General features: G+C 42.3%; 1 protein-coding gene and 1 long non-coding RNA gene across 12 annotated transcripts in view; one reads left to right on the top strand and one right to left on the bottom strand.

Annotated features, from left to right (window-relative positions):
- The window catches only part of LOC140191133 (nuclear factor 1 X-type-like), a 425,546-nt gene that overhangs the window by 200,053 nt on the left and 198,166 nt on the right, over nt 1-27,327 (top strand). The gene's annotated exons all lie outside the window — the stretch shown is intronic.
- LOC140191135 (uncharacterized) overlaps nt 4,392-27,327 on the bottom strand; it is a 67,782-nt gene continuing 44,846 nt past the window's right edge. Inside the window, exon 3 of the long non-coding RNA XR_011883760.1 lies at nt 4,392-4,873. This is a non-coding gene — a long non-coding RNA (uncharacterized lncRNA). The remainder of the gene's footprint in view (nt 4,874-27,327) is intronic.

Raw genomic sequence — 27,327 nt, 5'->3', positions numbered from 1 at the left:
CATTTCCAACTCATCATCCGCAGCCTATTTAAATCCAGCTGTCATCCATTGTCCTTGTCCTTGTTCACCATCAAACCAGCCAGCCTCAATCAGTTGCTCCTGGCCTTTGGTTACTTTGTTGCCTGAAATGCTTAGTATCTCTTCTCTCTCATTCTGTGGCCCTTTGTAGCTCATTATTTATGCAGTCTTTTATTAAATTTATCGTTTATTGCTCAATTATCTCAGCTGCCCTGCTTTTGGGTGAAGCCTCCTCTCCATTTCCTGACAACTTCAACCTTTGCTCAAAATACACTCAATGACTTGGCCTCCACTGCCATCTGTGGCAATGAATTCCACAGATTCACCAGCCTCTGGCTAAAGAACTTCCTTCTCATCTTTGTTCTAAAAGAATACCTTTGTATTCTGAGCTGTGTTCTCTGGTGTTAGACTCTCCCACTATTGAAAACATGTTCTCCACACCCATTCTATCTTGGCTTTTCAAAGGTCCCCAATGCAATGCTCCTTTCATTGTTCCCACTCAAGGCATCGTTGGAAATGTCAATTCAACTCAAGTTTATTGCCATGTGCACATGTATGGTGAGGTACACGTACAATAAAAAACTTAACTGCGGGAGTATCACAGGCACCTTGGTACAGACAACACACAGAGCATATACCATATATAAAACATACAAGAAAGAGAAGAGCGAGAGAATAATGTCTGTGCAAAAATAGGACATTAGCACAAGACAAAGACGCAGAGACCAGTCCACTGAGGTGAAGAGGTGGTCCAAAGAGTTCCATTGCTATGTTAAGGCTAGGATTGCGCACGTTTGTTTCAAGAACCTGAAGGTTGTAAGAAAGTAGTTGTTCCTGAGTCTGATGGTGACTGGTTCCCTTTGAGAATCAGCCACACATTGGACAGTGGGTTGAGGTGACCTTGGTGTGGCACAGGGAGATGTTGGAGAGAAAGCCTGAACGTACGATGAACCCATGAACACTATCTCAGAACTTATTTTCCTCCCTTTTTACACTACATATTTAACTTAAATTTCTTTTTTATATATACTTATTGTAATTTACAGTTTTTATTTTGTATTGCAATATACTGCTGCTGCAAAACAACAAATTTCACGACATATGCCAGTGATATTAAACTTGTTTCTCATTCTGTGGATCTTCTGTTGATTATTTACTGTGTGTCAGATACACAGCCCATTTCCCAATCTTCTATCCACTCATGTGGTCTGCCAGGTACAGATCCCATAGAATACCCTCTGCCTGGAGAGGTGAGGGGGTCTCTGAGCGGTCAGAGGACATCAGTCATCTCAATCTCAGGGTTGACACACCCATGGTCTTTCACAGCGCAGCCCCTGCCAAAGCCCTTTGAACTATTTTAAAATACCATGATGGAGACATTAGAAAGTTCAAATACATTAAAAATATTTAAAATATTTTAAAGCTGTAATTCAAAAAGGAGTAAGTTGCTGAAAATTTGCATTGGAGAAGTAATATGATTAAATATTTCAGGCACCTTGGGCACAGATTTCTGTGACCCTGCTCAAACAAGAGGGGTTTGCCAGTGGAACCGGGGTGCCCCCTGGTGTAAAGCTGACTGGGTGACAGGTAACCGGACCCTTATCCAGTCAGTCAGTCAGTGGTCTGCCTTGGCGAATCCAGCTGTGTGGAGATTGAACTCTTGCCGACCTGTTCCAACCGTACTTCTGCCCATTCCTGGGTGGGGCTCTGAGATGAGCTGAGCCCCGAGCTGCTTTCCAGGGAACTCTGGCCATCTGTCAGAGAGCTTTTCCTAGTGACTTTCATAGCTATGCCCACTGCTCTTTCAGCTAATGAAGCTCTTTGGAAGTGTTGTCACTGTGGTTATGTAGGGGATGCAGCAGTCAAGATGCACAGAGCAAGTTGTTGTTAACATCATGTCAAAGTCAAAGTAAGTTTATTATCAAAGAATATACAGTATATGTCATCATATGCTACCCTGAGATTCACTTTCTTGCAGACTTTTATAGGAAAATAAAGAGATACCGCAGAATTTGTGGAAAACCGCACATAAAACAAAGACTGACAAACAACCAATGTGCAAAAGAAGACAAATACATTCATCCATGTTTCTTTCTAAGAGTCTACCTCCAGCCCTGGCAGGACGTACAATGCATGCACCACTCACTGTGTATAAAAACCTATCTCTGGGTCTAATTCAGCACATCAAGCACCCAAGAGGGAGGAAGGAGCATGGTGCATTGGTCTTCAGTAGTTGAGGAACTGAGTTCAAGAGCAATGAGGAAATGTTGCATCTCTATAAAACTGTGGTTAGACCGCATTTGGGATGTTTTGTAGAAATGATTTTCAATAGTGAAAATTTAGAAGAATGAACATATCTGGGACATTTGTAGGGCTGGGGAGAGCAAATAAATAAAAGAGGCTGGTTAAAGATAATGTTGAAGATGGACAGGTGGTCACCTGGACTTGGGTTACAGTCCTGGGGATGGGGGTGCAAACCCTCACCTGAATGTGCTCCTGCAGTTTTATCTCAGAGGGTTAGGATGTGAGGATGGCTTCAAGAATACAAGATTTAAACAGGTTGAGCCTCTCCAGAATCAGAACCAATGCTAATATGTTAATTGTCTGTCTGGCTTGAGCCAGTATAAATATTTACTCTGTAACCTTTGTAAACTCTCCAAACCCGCCTGCGACTGTAGATACATGAAGTGATAGTAATTCCATCTTGGTCCTAATGAAGTGTCTGGAGAGCAGAGAAACTATTTCCGGCTCCACATCTTTCAATTAAACCAGACTCGACTTGTAATTAAGTTTTGTTTCAACTAGAAGAAAATGTTATTGAGTCAGAGGGATTACCAGCTCTGGTGTATTTGTTGGCAGTAACTGGACCGTTTGACTTTGTTTCACTTCACTGCTTGCCTGCAGGTATACCAGAGAACGGTTGGGAAAAAATCAGCAGGGTGAGGAAAAGGCCTGGAAGGTGGGTCTGAGATGCTGGGAGAAGTGTCTTGACTAACAAAATGGTGACTGACACATGCTCATAGGAAAATTACAACACACAAGGAGATGGTTTTATCTGTTCTCATTTTGTGGGGGTAGAAGGGGGTGGTGAGGGCTCATATTAGTCTGGGCCTCGGAAATGACTGGTCCCAACATATGATTTTGAGGCCTTGGAGAGAGTGCAGAAGAGTTTTATCAGTATCCTGCCTGGATTAGGGGTCTTACTGAAGGGTCTCAGCCTGAAATATTTTATTTTTATTTATTCATTTATCTTCAATATTTTTATTGATTTCTTACATAAAAGAATACAGAATACAGTAAGATATATAATATATATCGATTACAATATATTGGAATCACAAATATAGTTTCATTACCCCATATCCGTATACATTAAATTTAAACATAATATTGAAAAGATATACTTTTGTTATGCAAAAAAAATCTAAACCCACTACCAGCAAAGAAACAGCTGTTTAGTTAAAAAAAGGAAAAAAATCCGTATCATATAATAAAACATACTGTTATTGCCTGAAATATTGACTGCACTTTTTTCCAGAGATGCTACCTGGCCTGCTGAGTTCTTCCAGTATCTCTGCATGTGTGTGTTGCTTGGGTAAGGGGCTATGTGCTTTAAGGAGGTTGGACAAATGGGTTGTTTTCTCTGAAGGCTGAGAAGGAGGCCTGATAGTCGTTCTTAAGATTATGAAAGGCATAGACAGACAACCAGTATCTTTTTTCCAGAGCTGAAATAGCTAATACAGACAGTTGTGAAGGCCAATTTTATCAGTATATTTAAAGTAGAGGTTGGTTGGTTCTTGATTAGTAAGGACATCAAAGCTGACAGGAAGAGGGCAGGAGAATGGGGTTGAGAGGGATAGTAAATCAGCCATGATGAAATGGTGGAGCAGACTCGATGGGCCAAATGGCCTAATTCTGCTCTTATGTGTTTTGGTGTTTTGGTCTTATGGTCCTACAGTCTTAATCAAAGTGCATACGTTTAAGCTGAAAGGGAGTAAGTTTAAAGGAGATGTGTGGGGCTGTTTTTTTTTACACAGAGGGTGGTAGGTGCCCAGAATGCACTGTTCCTGGGGTGGTGGTGGAGGTGTGTAAGAGGCTCTTATAGGCACATGAATGTGCAGGAAATGCAAGGAAATGGACATTATGTAGGCGGAGGAACAAATTGGGCATTTGATTTCTAATTTAACTAGTTTGGCACAACATTGTGGGCCGTAGAGTTTGTTCCTGTGCTGCACTGTTCTGTGTTCTAAACATTTGCTGAATACCTCTTCTGAAATTCAGTTCCATTGAAGTCAATGCTTGATAGCTTCTCATTGTGTGAGTTGTGTGCAGCAGATTCACCTAAAAAGCCTTCAACATAAGCCAATAAACAGATATCACAAGGACCTTTATTGTGTGATGAACCTAAATCATAGACTTGGCAGAGGCTTGTAATTAAAGCAGGCTTAAAGAAGCAACCAGAATTTTCACCGTAACAATTTATGTTCAATTTGTTGATACAAAAATAATGGATTAGTACAGTACCTTTTGCAACCACAGGACTTCCCAGAGCTATTCACAGCCAATTATCTTGTTGTTTTTTAAAGAAATTGTGCAAAAGTCTCTGGAGTGGTGCTGGGGGAATTTTCTGAATGAGTGAGAGTGTTCCCTGTGGAGGCAGATTCAGCAAATCAAGAAAGGTGTTAGATGTCCTGGTGTTCATTCTTAACTCCAACCAGCAAGGCCCTGCATTATTAGACGTAACTGCTTTCAGACATTTCTAAAGGAATAATTCTTGATCCTCGTACTAACATCTTGCACCAGATGCAGTGGGCCGTCACCTATGTTCCTCTCTGGTCCATACAGTCTGGAAGACCTGTGGAGAATAGGTGTATATCATTCAGACACATAACCCAATCCCACTTTCAATAAGTTCACAGCTGGTCTCAACTTCGCTTTCCTGACTTGTCAAAGTTCAAAGTAAGTTTATTATGAAGTACAATCTGTATATGCCACCATATACTACCCTGAGATTCATTTTCTTGCAGGCATTTGCTGTAGTACCAAGCAATACAACAGAATCAATTAAAAACTACACATAAAGACTGACAAACAATCAACATGGAAAAGACAAACTATGCAAAAACAAATACATAAATAAAAATAAGTAATACTGAGAACATGAGTTATGGAGCCCTTACTTGAGTCCATAGGATGTGGAATCAGTTCAGTGTTGAGTGAAGTTATCCACAGTGGTTCAGAAGCCTGATGGTTCTTGGGTAATAACTGTTCCTGCACCTGGAGGTGTGGAACCAAAGGCCCCAATGGTAGTAGCAGAGAACATGGCCTGTATGGTGGAGATCCTTGGTGATGTGGCATGGGTCCTTTTAGATGCGCTCAATGGTTGGGAAGGCTTTGCTTGTGGTGGACTGGGTTTATCAACTACTTTCTGTACTCTTTTCCATTATTGGGCATTGGTGTTTCCGTACCAGGCCTTGATGCAACCAGTCAAGATATGCTCCAATGTGCCCTTATGTAAGCTTGTCAAGCTTGCTCCCCTACAAATGTCAAATCTCCTCATCTTCAGGGACTCAAATTCCATAGATTCCCAGGAGAGAGAATTCCAAAGAATCACAAACAGAAGAGATTCTACAGTTGCTGGAAATCCAGAGTAAAACACATAAAATGCTGGAGGAACTCAGCAAGTCAGGCAACATCTATGGAGAGCCTGGAATTCAGCCAAAAACACCGACTCTTTATTCCTCTCCATCGATGACCCTGATCAGCTAAGTTCCTCCAGAATTTTGTGCATGTTACTCCAAAGAGTCATGACAGTGTAGAAGGAATCCCTCCCAATCTCCATAGATAATGGGCTTCCCATATTCAAGTCAAAGTAAATTTATTATCAAAGTACTTGTTTGTCACCATATCTACCCTGAGGTTCACCTTCTTGCAGGAATTTACAAGGAAATAAAGAAATACATCAGAATTTATGAAAGACTATAAATAACAAAGACTAACAACCAATGTGAATGATTCTGAATGTTTGCCCTGGTTTCTGAATTTACCCAATGGGAAACATCTCACAGTCTTCCCAGTCACATCACTCTCACAATCTTATACCTCACATTCTTCCAAACTCCAATGACTTAGTGTCCAATCTGCAGATTTGTTCCCCAAAAGACATCCTTCTTATCTCAGAAACTAACTAGGTGAACCTGCTTTGAACTGAAGACTTGAATTTGTCTCAGAGATCCCTCCAACACATCGCTGCATGTGCTTGGTCTGCCAGCTCTGGAGCTGAGGATGAATGCCCAGCAGATGGCTGTGAACTACCCCCCCAAGTGAAATGAATGATAGTTTTCCTGAATACAGAATGTATTGAGTATGAAAGAATAGTTCTTTTATTAGAAGCGAGGTGCAGTAGTGGATTAAGGTTCAATAGTAACTTTCAAAGGGCAGTTATAAAACCATAGAGTCATTCAGCACAGAAAAAGGCCCTTCAGCCCAACTGGTCCATACAGATCAAGGTTCCCATCCAAGCTAATCCCATTTACCCATAAACACAAGAGATTCTGCAGATGCTAGAAATCCAGAGCAACACTCACAAAATGCTAGAGGAACTCAACAGGACAGGCAGCATCCATGGAAAAGAATAAAGAGTCAATGTTTTGGGCCTAGACTCTTCATCAGAGACCCATTTGCCTATGCTTGGTCCATATGGCTCCAAACCTTTTCTATCCAAGTACCTTTTTAATGTTGTTTATGTACCTGGCTCAACCACTTCCTCTGGTAGCTCATTCCATACACTAACACTCTGGGTGGGAAAATTACCCCTCAGGTTACTGTTAAAATTCTCCTCTCTCACCTTAGCTCTGTGTCCTCTGGTTTTTGATTTCTCCAACCCATGAAAAAAGACTATGGGCATTGAAAAATCATCAAAAAGAAAATATCTTTGTGGTTGGTGGAAAAAGAGCAGGGCATTGGCATAACTGGATAATGTGGGCACTAGCAGTGTAATGGGCTGAGTGGCCTCTTTGGGTGGAATTTGATTTTTCACTTGTGCAGGAGAGAAAGCTTGTGTGGATGGAACCTTTGAGTGAAGCCTTTATGGAGTTAATGCTGTGATGTTACTAGAACAGAGACTTAATTTGGGAGTCAGCCGGTTACCTCATTTGCCAAATCTCTGCAGGCTGTTTTTTATTCAATTTACTTTTGCGTAACCGCTGTTAATGCCATAGTGCTGATGATATGTCATGATAGAGCTTTTAGTAGGAAGTAGCTGAAATCAGTTTGGCCATTAATGCCATACTGCTTCCAAGCAATTTATTCTTTTAATTACAGTTAGATCCATACCTGCTTAGATTAAATCTGCTCTTTTTCTTTAAGAACATATTTTAAAATCATTATTGAGGCCCAGAAGTTAGTTATGGTGTGTTCTATTGAAGGTCAATCCTTCAGCTCGCCAGAGTGAACCCATTCTGGACTAGTCTTTCAAGTTGTCCTCAGGTGTTATCTTCTTGGAGTCAGCTTCAAGGTCATGTCACCAAATGTTCTTTAGTTTGTTCCTCTTCCACCTTCCCTGAGGATTCCAGTGGTGGTGATAGAAGGGCGACCTGCCCCCTGGTGTCCATGGTCTTGTGGCTTTCACCACATGACTTCCTACATCTTCTAGGCGAAGATCCTTCCTTTCCCGGGGCTGATATCTTTGGAGCTTCTGCTGCCGTTTCTGTAGCTCTGTGTTTTTATGGGTGGGGTTGCTAGCCCTATGCACAGCCTTCCTCCTTTCACCGGGTTTGCGACCATCCATGCTGGAGTTATGCAGCATCTATGGAAGGGAATAAGGAGTCAATATTTCGGTCTGAGAGCAGTCTTGGCCGGAAATATCGACACTTTATTCCTTTTCGTAGATTCTGCCTAGCCTGCTGAGTTCCTCCAGCATTTTGTTTGGGGGGCAAGGAGTGAGGGAGGGAAGGAGGGAAGGAAGGAAGAAAGGAAGGGATATTACATGTGCAAGTAAAACCAGCATTAGATGTAAGACACTAGTAAGTAATTCAGAGAAGCCAGCACAAAGATTAGACTCCAACCACAGATAAGCAGAGGCAACTCACTCCACCTGAACCCACCAGGACTCGATTCTATGTGTCGGGTGCAGGAGTGCATTCTAATAAAATATTCACCTTGGGCTGAAACATACACCTTGTTGGTCAGATTCAGTTCATTCTCTAGGTCTAGTAGGTTTGCTTAATATGTCCCTTTCTGTTCTTGATCAGTGTTTGTTGTCTTATCCTCAAACCAAGCAAAAGAATGGACTAGACAAGCCCCTTCACCAGAGGTGCTAGCCCTCCCTGGACACCAACATCTAATTATATAACATAATTAACAAGCTTCACAAGTGGAACAGAGTGGAAATCATTTCATATTTCAGCTTCAATATTTGACCTTTAAGGAACCTGGAGATGAAACATCAACTCCTCCAGCCAAGGTCAAAGACAATGTGCCGTTAAGCTTCCCCTGACAGCACCCGCCATAGCTAAACCCGGATGTGTAATTAGTAGCTAAATTGGGAACCCTCAAACAATAGTAATCAAAGGCATAAATTAAATCAATGATTTGCACTGAGATCAAGGGATATGCTCCTTTGAACAACTTCAAGAAACCACAAAGACATAAATCACCCTTCTTTTCAATAGCTGCAGATAAGATCAATTATCTCTAGATTATATCTGGATGGACAACAGACTGTGTTCCCAGGCCGTTTCAGTTCGCTGCTCTCCCCGTGTAACTGGGAACATGTGGCCTTCACTATTTATAATGTTCAGTGGTTCATGATGCATAGGACTTCAGGTGAAGTCATGGTGGCTGGGTTGAAGTTAACCAGAGATTCAGATTCAGAAACATTTATTTATCACGTGTATATGGAAACATACAGTGAAATGCATCATCTGCATTAACAACCAACATAACCTTAGGATGTGCTGGGTTTAGCCCACGAGTGTTCCCACACATTCTGGCACTAACAGAGCATACCCGCAATACTCAGCAGAACAACAGAAAACACAACGGAAGATGAGCACGTGTGAGAGGGAGAACAAGTTTCAGGGGACACCGAGGTATAAAGATAGACCCAAAAGAATTACTCTACTAGGAACTAGCATAGGTGCAATAGGTCGTGACCTCCAGTGATAAGTTAAGCTTCAGGAATGTAAAGTAACTGATGTTATCTACAATGAATACACAGCAGTGAAAATTAATTTCTGCGTATTTTGTCCTTATCTTTGCAAATAGAGTATTGAAGACATTCTTTGTTTGTTGGCTAAGGGACGATTATTTATATTCTGCTTCTAAGATTAAAAAAAATTCGGAATTAGCACTGTTGCAGATTTATAAATGAAGGAATTTATAAATTTATAAATTGAAGGAAGGAAGAAGGTACATTTATACATCTTCCTCACCCTCGAAGCATCACAAAACATTTTGCAGGCAATGAAGTCATTCTTTGAACTGTATGTCCCTTTGTAATATTGAAGCAACTGGAAACAGTTTCTGTTCAGACTTTTGAAAAATTAATTTAAGATTTGATGAGCATTTTACAACTCAATAGAAGATTGTTTCCTCTCTCTCAACATCTAATCTTCCCCATCACTCTTGTCCAGATGTTCAGGCAGCTCTGCTTTAAAGGTGCTAATTGGTAGACCGCAGACTTGCCTGATTAATCACTTCGCAGAACATAAAAAATTCACTATTTGCAGCCACTTGCTTTCTGGGGTCTATGTCTAGTCCTCCTCAGTCTTCGTCAGTCATCAAGACACCTGGTTACTCTGGAAAGCAACTATGTGGAAAATAGTGGAGAGTCAACAAAATAAATGGGCAAGAATGTGAGGTACTGTTGAGAATTTATGAGAGAGGGTGCATTGTCTTTAAAAAAAAGGTGTAGTTATAATCTTTGAAATCATTCATGAGGAGATTGGCAGGATCCTGATATCTTTTTTTTAACAATCACAAATTGTTCCATTACCCTGAACTTGGTGTGTGCTAACAGAGCTGGTGGTCAGAATCAATGGCAGAGATTAAGGGCCTTCCATCCTGATCACTGACCTTGCCAGTTGCTACGGAGATACACACAGGCTCTGGTGCTTGGGCTGCACTGCTGTTGAAACCCTTGTACCCCGCAATGTCAAGGATCAACTTTATTCATGATATGTTGGTTAGGGCACGACATGTAAAAAAAACAAAACAGCAACACTCAACAATTATACAGAATGAAGAGTTATATAAAAAGTAAACTTTGAGGCTGAAGAATTGATATGGAATAAAGTGGGCATAAATACATAAGTAATAGTATGTTTTTATGCTGTAAACAGTATTATCAAAAGCGGTCTGAAGTGTTTACTGTAGAGTTCTGTGATAGGGTAATAGAGGGGGATTATGAGGAGCTGAATAGATTGGTTAATCAGGTTAACTGCTGGGGGAAGAAACTTTTAAGTTGGTTGAAGTTTATGTTTTAATAGCCCCATGGCATTTTCCAGAAAAGGCAGTTTGCAGGGTGATCGTAAGACCATAAGACACAGGAGCAAAATTAGGACATTTGGCTGTTTGAGTCTGCTCTGCCATTCCATCGTAGCTAAATTATTATCCCTGTCAACCACATTCTCCTGCCTTCCCCTTAATAATTAAGAACCTGTCAACTTTTGCTTTAAATGAGTTGGCTTCCAGAGCCATCTGTGGCAATGAATTTCATAGATTTACCACCCTCTAACTGAAGAAATTCCTCCTCATCTCTGTTCTAAAGGGATGTCGCTCTATTCTGAAGTTGTTCCTGCTGGTCCTAGACTCCTCCAGTATGGGAAATATCCTCTCCACATCTATCTAGGCCTTTCAGTATTCAATAGGTTTCAAAAAGAACCCCCCCCCCGCCATTCTACTAAACTCTAGCGAGTACAGTCCCAGATGCTCCTCATATGTTAACCCTTTCTTTCCCAGAATGATTCTTGTGAAGCTCCTCTGGATCCTTTCCAATGCCAGCGCATCTTTTCTTAGACAAGGGGCCCAAAACAGCTCACAGTACTCCAAGTGTGATCTGACCATTGACTTATAAAATCTCAGCAATCCATCCTTGCTGTTATATTTGAATCCTCTAAATATTAATGTTAGCATTCCTTTGCCTTTGTTACCAGTGACAACTTGCAAGTTAACCTTTAGGGAATCCTGCATGAAGACTCTCACAACCCCTTGCACCCCTGGTGAATAGAGCACCCAAAGATTTTTCTGCCTACTTCTTTGTCCTGGACCCATACATGTCCTGTAGTGATGGTAGACGGCAGCCAATGGCCTTTTTTTGCTGACCTGACAATTTGCTGTAGTTTTCATGTATTGTGAGACGATGCTGCACCAAACCAGAGATTGATGCTTCTTGCAAAACCAACACCATCCTCAAAGTAAAACCAAGTACCATTAGTGTAAGATTTGCTTGCTTTATGTATCACATTGTTTTATTGGGTTTGAACTCTTTCATTAGGACTTGATACCATCCAGCCCATGCTCTCTTCTCATTGGAGAGGAGGTACGGAAGCCTTAGGTCCCACACCACCAGGTTCAAGAACAGTTATCATGCTACAACCATCAGGCTCCTGAACCAGTGTGCCTAACTTCACTCACCACAGCTCTGAACTGATTCCACAACCTGTGGACTCCCTTTCAAGGACTCTACAACTCATGTTCTGAGTATTAGTTTTTTTAGTTGCACAATTTTCTTGCTGGCAGTTACATGAAAATATAGGAATACTATACTATAAGAAATTGTACATATACATTAACAAACAAGCAATATGCAAATACAAAAGAAAATAAATAATTAAATACAACTCAATCAACTCCCATGGGAGGTTGAGGACACGTAAAAAGCTGTTTTGTGGAGGAGGAGAGAAGTACCCTCAGCGGTATCACAATTTCTTAGCTAAAGCTCACCTTCTGATCTTCAGCAAACAGCCATTTGTAGGAGATGCATAAGATTGCAGATGCTCGGAACTGATGCAAGAAAACAGATTGCTGGAGGAATTCAACGGGTCAAGCAGCATCTTTGGAGGCAGAGCAGTGGTCATCATTCTGGCTCAAGACTCTTTTAGAAACTATTCAATAGTTTATTCACCCATAAAAGTACATACAATAATCAGGGATTCACATGAATAATTGATGATTTCAAATTAAATATGATTGCTATTGTCTACAAAACACCCAATTCCTCGGGTGGCCCACCATTCTTGGAAATTCCTCCCACCCCCATGTGCTCCAAGGACACATGGGCATGGGCCTTCGTATCCCTAGAAGAAGGGCAGGCTGTCGGTTCGAATAGAGTCCTCGACTGCCCGTTGCCTGGACCAGTGAATGGCCGGCTTGGCCAGGCCCAGAAGCAGGCCTATCAGAAGAACTCTGAAGCGACCACGCTGGGTGACCATAGAACAGGAGTGCGGGGCTGATGTGCAGCCAGGACTTGAGGAGCAGTCCCTTTTGATGCTCGAAAAGAGGATGCAATCTCACACACTACACTGCAACAAGGTTGCAGCTGGTTGTGGAAGCTTGCATTGCACAATGAAGCTGCCATTTCCCCACACTACTGTTGTAAAGTTCACTTGGCATTGAGGAGCACAAGCTTGGTTTCTTTTTTAATCCTTTTTCATTTTAGTTAATTCTACCAGTCTTTTAAGAAATAGTCAAATGACTTATGATCTGCTGTCAAACTTCTCCCTCCTTCCGGGCAGGAATGTGAGTTGTCTTCCTTTCCTTCAGGCCTTGCCCGATCTTAGTTGATCTGAACAAGCATGGGAACTCCCTGCAGGAGGGTGCAAACCTGCGTCATTCCTGTCGAAGAGTATCATTACGGAGCGTCCTCAGTGCCCTGTCACTGGCCACACCAAATATGGGTAAGGGCTATTATTGGAAAGGAGGCTCACGTTTCCCCAAGTGCAAATGGCCGATGTGCGTTCATGCCTGATGCAGCCAGCTCCTCTCAGCTAAGCTACTGAGAAGTGTAATGCTTTCTGTTCACCCAAAACTGATACTCTATACATCAGCAGGACTTAAAGTGCTACCAATGAGGGCTACTGGAGAGATTCCAGTCACACTGTAAGGTAGACAGCCAAGAAACCATGCAAATTTTAATGCTTTACCACAATGCCACACATTCCCTTATTATAAGTAAGACATATACACATTATGTACACACTATGGCCACTTTATTAGGTACACCTGTACACCTGCTCGTTAATGGAAATATCGAATCAAGCAATCATGTGGGCAGCAACTCAATGCATAAAATATGCAGACATGGTCAAGAGGTTTAGTTGATGTTCAGACCTGACAACCGAGTGGGGAGCAAGTGTGATCTAAGTGACTTTGACCGTGGAGTGATTGTTAGTGCTAGACAATGTTTGAGTTTCTCAGAAGCTGCTAATCTCCTGGGATTTTCACACACAAGTCTCTGAAGTTTATGAGAATGGCGCAAAAAACAAGAAACATCCAGTGAACAGCAGTTCTGTGGGCAAAAAACGTCTTGTTAATGCGAGAGGTCAGAGGAAAATGGCCTGGCTGGTTTAAACTAACAGGACGGCAATAGTAACTCAAATAACCATGTGTTACAACAAGGATGTGCAGAAGAGCATCTCTGAATGGACAACACATCAAACCTTGAAGTAGATGGGCTACAGCAGCAAAAGACCATGAATATACACTCAGGTGTCACTTCATTAGGTACCTCCTGTTTAGACAGTTGCCCACTTCTCTCCAGACCTTAAATACTGTAGCTGAGCTACCAAGAGACTATTAGGTTTGTAGATTGGAGACCTGAGGGCTATTGGGATCTATCACAGAGGAACATTTATAAACACCATTTACAGTGTACTTGGACTACTATATGAATAGGAAAGGTTTAGATGGATATGGGGCAAATATGAGCAAATGGGACTGGCTTAGATTGGAATCTTGGTCAGTGTGGATGTATGACTCTTTGATCCTATGACTCTAAGTGGAGTTGAGATCGAGGACAGATCAGCCAGGATCATACTTAAGGGTGGGGCAGGTATGATGGGCTAAGTGGTTACTCCAGCCTTGATATTCCAGTGGGTACCTTCCCTGGAGTTTAGGCTGTGATTTGATTGGTGCCTTCAGCTCTGAAGTACAATTCATAAGATCAGAATCAGAATCAGGTTTAGTATCACTGTCATATGTTGTGAATTTTGTTGTTTTGCAGCAGCAGTACAGTGCAATACATAATAATTACCATGAAATGTAATAAGAAATAAACAAAAATAAATAAATAGCACAAAAACAGAGCATAAATAATGAGGTAGGGCCCATGGGTTTATAGATCATTCAAAAATCTAATGATGAAGGAGCTGTTCCTAAAACATTGATATGTTGAGTATTCCAAAAACAGTGAGTAGATATGGAAGGAAATTATTTCCATTGGTTGTGGATTTTAGGATTTGGGGTTGGTATCAGAAACTCAGAACCAGCCCTTGCAGGAGTGTAGTTCAGAAACACTTCTATCCCCAGAGGGTGGTAGACTTTGAGAATGATACTGTAGCCAGTTAAAATCTGAGACTGTTATACATACCTTCACTTAAAGGACAATAATAAGAAATGTAAAGACAAGGTAAATATAGGAATTAAATCACCAATTACCATTCTTCACTAAATGGTGGAACGGACTCAAAGAGCTGAATAGTTTGTCTGACTCCTATATTCCATCACTAGTGAATTGATCAGGCAATTGCCTAAATATGCGTTAATGGTGAATGAACTTAATTTCTATTTGTCACATGCACATCGAAACATGCACATTAAATGTTTTTAGTTCCATGTTGCATCAGCACACCATGGCAAATTGCTAATACATGCATTGTATATGGCGAATAAAATTGATCCTTAATCCTTGATCTCAGATCTTTCATCTTTAACGTCAGAACATACAGTGAATTGTGACATGTGTGTCAATGACCAACACGGTCTGAGGATGTGCTGGACACTTCCTGCAAGCACAATTCTGGCACCAATGTAGCATCCGCACACGTTACTAACCCGAACCCAAACCAGAATGTCTTTACAGTGTGGGAGTAAACCAGAGCACCCAGAGGAATCCCATGTGGTCATGCAGACTCCTTACAGACAGTGGCAGGAATTAAGCCCTGATCACTGATTGCTGATCGCAGGCACTGTAAGGTGAAACGCTAACTGCTACACTTCCTTGCCATGCTATAGCTTCATGACTTGTACAATCATGGAGCTGTAGCTTCTTACTGTAGGAAGTGTTAAGGAAGGAAATTTGACATCAACCCTCTGAGGGAGCTAACAAGGATAGATAGAATATCAAACAGTACTGCACAGGAAGAGGCCCATCAGCCCATCGTCTCCATGCTGACCAAGATGCCAAATTCAATTAAACCCATCTGGTTAAAAGGTCAGCACAGCATCGTGGTCAAAGAGCCTGTACCTGCGCTTTAATGGTCTAAGTTCTACGTCTTATGGTCTTATAGTAGTGCAGGTCTAGAGTCACGTCGAGTAAAGCTGGGCAAGTGTGGCAGATTTCCATTTAGTAAAAGGCAGGAGATTACCAGATGTTTGTTATCCAGCACACTTGCAGTTCTTTTGGGTCACCCTTACCAATGCTAACTTTTTGAACAGTGGATTTAATTAGCGGACTGAACTTCAGTTAGTGATGGGTGAAAGGGAGATGGGCAGCGGCTGATATGGGTGACCTCAGCTCTGCTGTGTAGCGGATGGGTAGTGCTGTGCGCCAGGTAAGATTACTGGGAACAAAGCTGTGGGTGAGAGTTTCAGCAGTTGACGAGCTGATGTTGTAGTTGACCTCTGTATTGAACAGAATAACTCCATAGAACGTAACACAGGCAATAATTATTTATTGGGAGTAATACTGTCCAAATTATGAGGCATGAGCAATTGTGCTCACTGGTCTTAAGAACAACTCCTAAGACCTAACCTCAACCAGTTTGAGTGGGAGTTGTTGTGCACAAATTGGCTGCATTTGGCTACAAGGTATAGGAGCATAAATAGGCCATTTGACCTGTTGAGTCTTCTCCATAATTCAATTATGGCTGATATTTCTCTCACCCCGCTTCTCCCACCTTCTTCCTGCAACCCCTAATACTTTTAACAATAAAGAACCTATCAATCTCTGTTTTAAATATTCCTGTGTCCCACATCAGAAGGTCTTTCATTGGTTATATGGGATTATCAGAGTTGAAGGATTAACATATGAATGAACATGACTATTTCTGGTAGTTCCTGGGTTGGCAGAGAGGATTCATGTTAAGTTTATTGTCATGGCCATGAATATCCAGAATATATAATCCAGGAAAATTAACAACACAGTACATTGCAAACATAAATTACATAAATTAATGCTAATTATACATAACTTACATGACAAAATAAACTAAAATAAACATAACAACTTTCGTTCAAGTTGAATAATATCGAATGCAAGGTAGAATTAGTGTTGATGAATTAGTGAATTACTGCATATGAGTATTATCAGAGAGCCTTCTCAGAGATTCTCCAAAGTATCTCCTCTAACCTCTCATGGAACAAAATCCTTCATAGGTTCTTCAACTGCAGGGGTCCCCAACCTTTTTTGCACCGTGGACCGGTTTAATATTGACAATATTCTTGCGGACTGGCCGACGGGGGTGTGGGGGTACGCAGGTGTCAAGTTCAACAGTACGTGACGGAGAATGAGGAAAGTTGCAGCTGACTCATATCGTTTCATATCGCCAAATCGTATTGTTTCCTCACGGCCCGGTAGCAGATGCTTTGCGGCCCGGTACCGGTCCGCAGCCCGGTGGTTGGGGACCACTGTTCTAGTGGGTGGGAAGACCATAGGATGATAAGATAGGAGCAGAATTAGTCAACTTGGAGTATCCATCATTTAATCATGGCTGATTTTTTTTCAATCCCATTCTCCTGCCTTCTCCCTGTAACTCTGACCCTCTTATCAATCAAGAATCTACCAACCTTTGCCTTAAATATACCCAATGACATGACCTCCATGTCCATATGTGGTCATGAATTCCACAGGTTCGCCAACCCTGGCTAAAGAAATTCCTCCTTATTTCTGTTCTAACGGGATGTTCTTGTATTCTGAGGCTGTGCCTTCAGGTCCTAACTCTCCCACTATTAGAAACATCCTCTTCGAATCTATATAGGCCTTTCAATATTTGGTAGGATTCAGTGAGATCCCCCTCATCCTTATAAACTCCAGTGAGTACAGGCCAATATCATCAAACGCTCCTCATACATTAACCCCTTCATTCATGGGATCATCCTTTTTAACCTCCTCTTGACCCTCTCTGGGCCCATTTACTGTTCACACAATACTCCAAATGAGCTGTTTAATGGCTTTTTACTAATCCTTAAATATCTTGTCTTTCTTTTTGACTCTGAAAAGATTTAGGAAAACTGGAGGTTCTTTAAAAGGCATCCGTTAGTCTTGCGAGACGATGGATCTGCGCCTGGAAAGTCTTCACTCTCCAGGGCGCAGGCCTGGGCAAGGTTGTATGGAAGACCAGCAGTTGCCCATGCTGCAAGTCTCCCCTCTCCACGACACCAATGTTGTCCAAGGGAAGTGCATTAGGACCCATACACCTTGGCACCAGTGTCGTCGCAGAGCAATGTGTGAGGTTCTTTAGATACAGTACTATGTAAATGTAGGTCTTAATACCTTTCTCCCTCTTGTTTGTACTGCATCACCTGTACCTAAAACTGTCATTACTAGACACAAGGAATGCATTGTGGTTTTATTTCTATTTATTCATACATAGGATACAGGTATCAACAGCAATATTAGGATTTATTGTCCATATCTAATTGCCCTTGAAGTCAGGAGACTGTGCTGTGCTTAGGTTGATTACATGGACTGTACTTTTTCCTATGTAGATCAGACTTGGAGATCTGGCAGTCATTATGGTGTGGCTTACAGAACACTGCCACAATTAGTCATAAAGTCGTAGAGTACTACAGCACTGGAACAGGTCCTTCGGCCCATCTTGTCTGCGCCAAACAGTTATTCTACCTAGTTCCATTAAGCACAGCCCTCCAGACCCCTCCCATCCACGTACTTTTCCAAACTTCTCTTAAATGTTACAATCGAACCTACATCCACCAATTCTACTGGCAGCTTGTTCCACACTGTCATCACCCTTTGAGTGAAGAAGTTTCCCCTCAGGTTCCCTTTAAATATTTCACCTTTCAGCCTAAGCCTATAACCTCTAGTTCGTGTCTCAGTCAACCTCGGTGGAAAAAGTAAGCTTGCATTTGCCCTTTCTGTAGCCTTTGTTTTGATTATTTTTATTACTTTGTTCAGTGATACCACCTGGAACAGACCCTTCCAGCCCAATGAGCCACACCGCGCAGTAACCCACCTATTTAACACTAGCCTAATCACAGTACAATTTAAAGTGACCAGTTAACCTAAAAAATGCCACATTTTTGGACTCTGGGAGGAAGCCAGAGCATCTAGAGGACATTCACATGGTTCACTAGAAGAACATACTACCTCCTCACAGACAACGCTGGAATTGAATTCCCAAATCTGGAATACCCCGAGTTATAATAGCATCGCAACAACTGCTATGTTACCATGGTGACCTTAATTTTGTATACCTCTAACGAATCTCCTCTCATTCTCCTATGCTCCAGAGAATAAAGTCCTAACTTATTCAAGCTTGCTCTTTCACTCAAGTTCTCGAGTCCTGGCAACCTCCTTGTAAACTTTCTCTGTATTCTTTCAGTCTTATTGCTGTCTTTCCTGTGGGTAGGTGACCAGAACTGTGGTCTGTCTGAGGTAATTTGGCCCACTAATGCAGGGTAATAACACTGCCTTTTGGAGGGGTAGTTCTAGAAGGCAGTAAGACCAGAAGAAGTAGGAGCAGGTGCTGGGGTCAAGGCAACACTCACAGCATGCTGGAGGAACTCAGTAGGTCGGGCAGCATCCGTGGAAATGATCAGTCAACGTTTCGGGCCGATGAATTCTCCAGCTTCTGGTAATTCCCTCCCCCTATCCCAGTTTCACTCTGCCCCCTCCCCCAGCTGCCTACTACCTCCCTTATGGTTCCACCTCCTTCTACTACCCACTGTGCTTTCTGCTTTTCCTTCTTCACCTTTCCTGCCTATCACCTCCTTGCTTCCCTTCCTCCACCCCTTTATCTTTCTCCTGACTGGTTTTTCACCTGGAACTGACCAGCCTTCTCCTTCCCACCCTCCTCCCACCTTCTTTATAGGGCCTCTGCCCCTTCCCTTTAAAGCCCTGATGAAGGATTCCGGCCCGAAACGTTGACTGATCATTTCCACGGATGCTGCCCGACCTGCTGAGTTCCTCCAGCGTGTTGTGAGTGAACTAGGAGCAGGGGTGGACCATTTGGACGTTTGTGTTTGTTCCAGCATCCAATGACATCATAGCCAAACATCTACTTCGCCATTGCTTTTCTCTATCCATGAATTCCAAGATTCAAGATTCAAGATTAAAAAAACAAGTTTATTTATCATATGTACATTGAAAATTACAGTGAAATGCACCATTTGTGTTAACAACTAACACATCCAAGAGTGTTCTGGTGCTGCCACACATTCTTACGCTACATAGCATGCCCACAATCCTGAGCAGAGCAGCAGAGAACACAGCAAGCAACGAAACAACAGCAAAAACAGGCCCTATTCCTTCCTCCTGCCCCTGTAAGTACACAGTCCTTTAACTCCAGGACAGACACGGACTCAGGCCTGCAGACAGTAGGCTTTAACCTCCCCAGTGGACTCACACAGATTTAGATTCAGGAATCTATCGAGCTTAAGTTCAGAACTTTCCTTCAATTGCCAGGCAAACATGCCTGTGATGTACAGTACATGACAAAACCATAAACACATTTATTAGAAACAGCCTGTCTGTTTCATTATTCAGGCTGTACATATGCTGCTGAAAAGAGCACATAAACTTTATCGAACGTTTTGCTAAGTTGATAGGTCACTTTGCTCTCAGCGTTATTTCTCGGGCAATTATAAGCCTGGGGTGGTTCCATTTAGGATCTACCCTTATTGAACCACAGAAGCTAACCCTCACATCTCCTCTCTTCCGGCTCACCACAAGTATTCCATTTCCTTCCAACTGGAGTTCAGAAGAATGCAGGGAGAATTTCATTGAAAACTATAGAAAATTGAAAGGCTGAGATAGAGTGGACATGGACAGGATGTTTCCTACAGTAGGGGACTCTAGGATCAGAGGGCACAACCTTAGAATAGAAGGACATCCTTTTAGAACAGAGATGAACAGGAATTTCTTTAGCCAGAAGGTAGTGAGTCCGTGGAATTCATTCCATAAATGGCTGTGGAGGCCAAGTCATTGGGTGTACTTAAAGTGGAGGTTGATAGGTTCTTGATTAGTAAAAGGTTATGGGGAGAGGCAGGAAAATGAGGTTGAAAGGGGTTAAAAAAAACAATCATGATGGAATGGTGGAACAGACTCAATGGGCCAAATAGCCTAATTCTGCTCCTATGTCTTATGGTCTTATGGTTTTATGCGTAGCTTCACAAATCTCACATACTTAGATCCAGTTAACCAGTGGATGGACCATTGCCTGATATGTAATGATGATTATCCCAATGACCAATGGCCATTTTTAGAACATAGAGCGTAGAACAGTACAACACAGTACTGATTATTTGGCCCACAATGTTATATCAACCAGCTAACATTATCAGAGAACAATCTAACCAATCCCTCCCATGTGGCCTTCTATTTTTTTTGTTCATCCATGTGCCTCTCTAAGTTTCTCTTAAATGTTCCTAATGTATTTGCCTCTGCTACCTCCCCAGAGTGTTCCACTCTCTGTGTAAACAAACTATCTCTTGCATTCACTATACCTTCATCCAAACACCATAAAAGTATGCCCTCTTGGATTAGCCATCGCCTTCCTTGGAAAAATACACCTCTATCCTTATTCGCTGAAAAGAGAAAGTCTGTAGCTCGTTCAGCCTTTCCTGGTAAATCTCCCCAGTACGCTCTCTAATGCTTTCTGCAATAAAACAACCAGAATGGACACAATACACCAAGTGTGGTCTAACCAGCATTTTATAGAGCTGCAACATTACCTCGCGGCTCTTCAAATCAGTCCCCTGACTAATGAAGGCCAACACACGATACGTCTTCTTAACCTATCAGTGTGCCTTGCAACCTTTAGGACCCAAGATCCCTCGGTTCTTCCACACTACTAAGAATCCTGCTATTGATATTGTACTCTGTCTTTAAATTCGACTTCCTGAAGGGTTTCTGTTCATATTTTTCCAAATTGAACTCCATCTACCAAAACTCTGTTTTGCAATGTGCACCAAAGCTAATCTATAATCTTAATTATTAGTTAAGTACTTGTCAAGATGCTTCTTAAATATTGTATGGGTTCCTACCTCTTCCGCATCCTCAGGCAACACATTCCAGACTCCAGAACTCTTAAGGAGGTATTGAGGCTTAGGTATTGAAGCTTATTGATCAGTTTTGAGACAATGATAGTAATGAATGCTGAAATGTTGTCAATGAAGAGCATCTTCATGTATGCATCTTCACTATCTAGATGTTCCAAGGTTGAGTGAAGAGCCAATGAAGTGGCATCTATTGTTGACCTGCTGTGATGGTAGGCAAACTGGAGCGGATCCAAGTCTCTCCTCAGACAGGAGTTAGTATGTTTCATCACCAGCCTCTCAAAGCACTTCATCAGAGTGGAAGTAAATGTTACTGGGTGATAGTTATTGAAGCAGGTCACCATGTTCTTGTTAGGCACTAGTTATTGAAGCCAACTGGGTAAAACAGACTGCCAAAGTGAGATGTTAAAAATATTGGTGAACGCTCTAGCAGCTGATCAGCAAAGGTCTTTAGTACTCGGCCAGGTACCCCGTCTAGGCTGGGTGCTTTCTGTGGGTTCACCCTCATGAAGAAAGCTCTTTACACTGGCCTCAGAGATGGAAATCACATGGTCATCAGGGGCTGTGGGAGTTCGTGATGGTTCCTCCACGTTATGAAGGTCAAAGCATGCATAAAGGGCATTGAACCCATCTGGGAGCAAAGCCCTATTGTTACCTACGTTGCTTGGGTTTCACTTTGTAGGAATGATAGCATTCAAGCCCCACCACAGCTGTCAAACATCTTTCAGTGATTCATGTTTTGTCTGGAATTGGCGCTTCGCTCGTGATATTGTACTCAGACCCCACCTATTTTACTTTGTTGTCAGACTTAAATACCATTGATCTGGCCCTCAGCAGACTGCAGATCTCAAGGTTCATCTAGGGCTTGTGGTTTGGGAAAACGGTGAATGATTTTGTGGGGCTGCTCTTGTCTACCGTTGTTTTTATAAAGTACGTGACAACCATTATGTATTAATTCAGATCCTCTGATGAGTGCATAAATGCAGCTCAGTCCACCACTCAAAGCAATCCCATAGCCACTCCTCTGCCTCCCACAACCACGACTTTGTTGTCCCTATCTCTGGAGCCTTGCTCTTTAGCCTTTGCCTGCATGCAGATAGGATAGCCAAGTGATCAGATTTCCTGAAATATGATCTAGGCACAAAGTAGCAGCCATTCCTAATCTTAGTATAGCAGTGGTTGATTGTGTTGGGACCCCTGGTGCTGCAGGTGAAATGCTGATGATAATTGGGCAGAGATTTCTTCAAATAAGACTGATTGATATCCTAGACAATGATTCTCCCTACCTGTCACCTCAAACCCATGACCTCTTGTCTTAGGCATCCCCACGATGGGGAAAATATTTGTACAATCTACCCTGCTTATCCCCTTAGTAACTATATACCTCCATCAGCTTACCCCTCAGCCTCCTCTGTCCCCAAGACAACAAGCCCACTTTATCCAATCCCTTCTTGTAACTGTAATACTGAAAGACGTATTGAAAGGGTTACTGTTCTTGGACTGGTCTGTCCTTATGTCAGGGCTGCAAACTGCTCTGAGTAATTATCTGCAAATTGTTCTTAGTGCGGACCCCCTTCTGTTTCCAATACACATTCCTCAAAATGTCACACAGGCGCAGAGCACTTTATTGAAATATGTTTTAAAATTTTATTTTCTGTACTCATTTTTTGCTTCTCAGAAGTGGGTGTGTGCCATTAGCAATAAAACAAGCAGCTTGTTTATAACGAATGTGTTTATGGTTTAGTCCTATATGGTGCGTCATTGGGAACATTCTCCTGCCAATTGTGTAACAAGTCTCTACCACTGCCCAGCTGAACTTCACTGGAGAAGTTGGATGAGACAACTTGCCTTTCTCAGGGCTAGAATTACCTGTGCTCAGTGACTCCAATACTTCCTACCACCATCCTTACCTCCATCCCATGTTTGATAGAAGGGGCTGAAACAGAGCTTCCCTCAGCAGGGAACCGGGGCAGTATGGTACCTTTCCTTCATCTAGTTTTAGATGGTTTCCTTTTCACGCCTGGCCTTCTGTATTCCAGAATTGGAATTAGGCTTAATGTCACTGGCATACTGTATGTCATGAAGTTTGTTGTTTTGTGGCAGTAGTAATGCACAAAAAGCTATAAATTACAATAGGAAATATATCAAAAAATTAAGTTAATTAAGTCGGGCAACAATAGGGAGGTATTGTAGAGTTCATGGGGGGTCAGTTCATTGTCTACTTAGAAATCTGATGGCAGGAGGAAGAAGCTGTTTCTAAAACAGTAGGTGTGTGTTGTCAGGCTGCTGTACTTCCTTTCTGATGGTAGTAATAAGAAGAAAGGATGTCCTGGGTGATGGGGGCCCGTCATGATGGATGCCGCCATTTTGAGGCATTGCCTTTTGAAGGTGTCATCAGTGCTGGGTCGGCTCATGTCCATGATGGAGCTGGCTGAGTCATCTGTCCACCTACCAATAATGAATCCTTCCACTGGTGGTGAGAGGTAACTGGTCATTTGGTTTATTAGTGATCGTTTCACCACAGTGAGGTAGTACAAGGAGAAAGCATTAACAGAATGCAGAATAGATTGTTACTTTTACAGAGAAGGTGCAGTGCAGGCAGGCAATAAGGTGTAAGCACCACGTCGAGGTAGATTATGAGGTCAGGATTCCATCTTATAGTACAAGCTATCGTTCAATTGTCTTATAATAGTGAGGTAGAAGCTGTGCTTGAGCCTGATGGTACATGCTTTCAGGCATTTGTATCTTTTGATGGGACGGGGTAGAAGAATGTGCAGGGTGGGTGGGGTCTTTGAGTATGTTGGCTGCTTTACTGAGGCAGAGGGAAATGTAGAAAGAATCCATGGAGAGGAGGCTGGTTAAATTTAAGATCTATCAGATCATTTACTTTGCCTCCAGATTTAGTGGATCCAATTTGCAAGTTGTCTGGAGGCATATGAACCATGACACAGTTCAGAACAAGTTCACTGGCATTCCCCTTATATGCCACCTCATAATTTTAAAACACTTAGCAGGACAGGCAGCATCTGTGTGAGAGAGAAACAGAGTTAATGTTTTGCTTGCCAATTTTCAGAAGTTTCTGTTTTTAATTCAGAAAATACTGGAAATACGTAACATTCCAGGCAACATCTGTAAAGAAGGGAATTAAAGTTAATGTAATCAAATGAAAGATTATCAGAAATGCAATGTTAAACTCTAAAATTATCTCCATAGATAATGCCTGGGATGTTAAATCTGCAGGTTTTTTTTGGCTTTTTCAGATTCTCAGATTCAGATTTATTTACCACGTGTAGTTGCACTAGCAGCCAATACAACGTAAGGGTGTGCTGGAGGCAGCCTGTAAGTGTCGCCACATATTGCGTTGCATCTTGGCAGAACAGAACAAAACCGTGCACTACAAGCAACGAAACAACAACGGCAAAACAAGCCCCATTCCCCCCTCACACCCACCCACAAGGGCTATCCTCGAACTGCATTCAGATTCGGATGTACATCGAAGCATACAGTGAAATGCACTGCTTGTGGCAATAGCCAACACAGCTAAGGATCAGTCTGAACTGTTTCTTCTGTGCATTCTTGCTTTCCCCAGTTAGCTTGAGAACTTCACGTCTGCAGGAATTATCCGCCATCCTTACAATCTCTGACTGCAGTCGTCCCAGCATTCCAATACCTTCCTTTGGTTGCTTGCCTGGGTTGTGACTCATTTGTTTTAGAGATACAGCACAGTAAAAGGCCCTCTTGCCCATGAGTGCATGTTGTTCAATTCCACCCATGTAACCAATTAGCCTATTTATCCGTATGTCTTTGGAAGGTGAGAGGAAACAGGAGTACCATGGGGAAACCCACACCATCACAGGGAGAACATAGACAGTAGCAGGAACTGAACCCACGTTGTTGACGCTGTAGTACTGTTCCGCTAACCACTACACTACCTCGCCGCTCCTATTGTCCAGGGTTCCCCGAGAAGATGTGATGTGTTAGGAAGTTGATAGGATGCAGAGTGCAGAACCAGGATGCTCCTAACCATAGATTAGATTAGCTTTATCTGTCACATGTACATCATTTGCATCAACGACCAACACAGTCCAAAGATGTTCTGGGGGCGTCTTGTAAGCGTTCCCATGTTTCCGACGCCTATGTAGCATGCCCAGAATTTATTAATCCTAATCTGTACATCTCTGGAATATGGGAGGAAATTAGAGCACCTGGAAGCAACCTATGCAGTCGCAGAAAGAACATACAAACTCCTTACAGACAGCTGTGGAATTAAAACTGGATCGATGGTTCTGTAAAGCGTTCCACTAACCACTTTGCTACAGTGCCACCCATCCACACTTTCTACATCCACTCCTTTCTCCCGAGACAGAAGACAAGGGAAGCTTAGATCAGCTGAAGAGTTAATCTACTGTGTCCGTGTTAGAGGAATCCCAGGTGAAGTATGCAGTCTGTACTGGAACAGAATGTGGAAGATGCAGACAAAGGGAAATATTTGGTATATGCCGATGTGGAATTCCTTCTAAATAGGAACTGGAAGGCAGAGGACTGTCTGCAATTCCCTTTTTGGTAGAATTTCTTGATTGGGACAATATTTTCAGCAATACTCACTGTCTGGACAATGCTAAATGTAAGGGTTTCAAGTGGGTTTCATTTTCCCAGACTTTGTCCCTATTATAATCTGTGGGGAGAGGTGGTATATGTTGATAGACAGTTCAGATGACATCACTGATAAACCCAATGCAGAAGTGTCTTCTTTATCCAGAGTTCAGGCTTCATTGCTCGGTAACCATGAATGATGGAGTTAGGAGCAAATTGGACACTCTCACAAGGGGAAAGAAATAGAAAGATTTTTGATAGGTTGGGAATCAGAGAATGTGAGAAAGCTTGTGTGGGACATTGAGCCAGCACAGACCAGTTGGGCTGAATGGCTGTCTTCTGTTTGTTCTAAGTTATTTAGTTCCTTCCTGGAATTATTTCACATCTCTGTGGGTTGTTTTTTAAGCTACATTTACTGCAAATTACATTCTACAATCTACAACAAACACAGAGACAATAACAGCAACTAACAAAATCACTAATATGAACTCATTTTAAATGTTTCATTCCTGTCAAGGATGGCATTAATATCCTGCGGAGACCAGTGGTCCTGGAACATCTACATGGTACCCATGGACAGCATGTGTTCCATGTCCACAGTCACCCAGGCATGAACATACCTTAAAACATTGCCAGACAGTCCACCAGGACCCATGGACACCTACAGTAGCTCCTTGCTGGGATTCAAACTTGTGGTTTAGGAATAACTGTCAACAGTTATCTTCTCTTTACAGAGAGTGGAGTACAGTGAAACACACCACAGGCTACAAGAACACTGCTGGACAGGCAGCATCTTTGGAGGGAAGTGGACAGGAGACATTACAAGTCAAAACCCTAAGTCTGGACTGCTCCCTGTCATTCTTGTGAGTTCAGTTCATCTGAGTTCATTTGGATTCAAGGGAGTGATAGCGAGTTTTCCAGATGAAGTGTTCTTAATCAGAAACATCAACTGTCCATTTCCCTCGACATTTTTGTCTGCCTGGCTGAGATTTTCCAGCTTTTTGTGTGCCACTCCAGATTCCATTATCTGCAGTCCATTTTGTCTTGGTGCATGTTTCAGGAGTGTAGTGTCAGAGAAGTGAATGACATGGACTGTAACATCTGTCTGAATAATCCTCAATATTTGGGCCATGAGATGTTAGTGCACTATAGCTGGAGTGGATGGAGCTCCCTCTATTCCATCTCGACAATAGAAACTTTTTGCTGGGATCGGTGAATAAACACCAGAGGAATTGGAGAGTCAGGGGCTGAGAGACAAGG

The sequence above is a fragment of the Mobula birostris genome, chromosome 32 (genome assembly GCF_030028105.1).
Source record: "Mobula birostris isolate sMobBir1 chromosome 32, sMobBir1.hap1, whole genome shotgun sequence".
In the NCBI taxonomy this organism is placed as follows: Eukaryota; Metazoa; Chordata; class Chondrichthyes; order Myliobatiformes; family Myliobatidae; genus Mobula; species Mobula birostris.
This window is presented reverse-complemented; position numbering and strand designations above follow the sequence as displayed.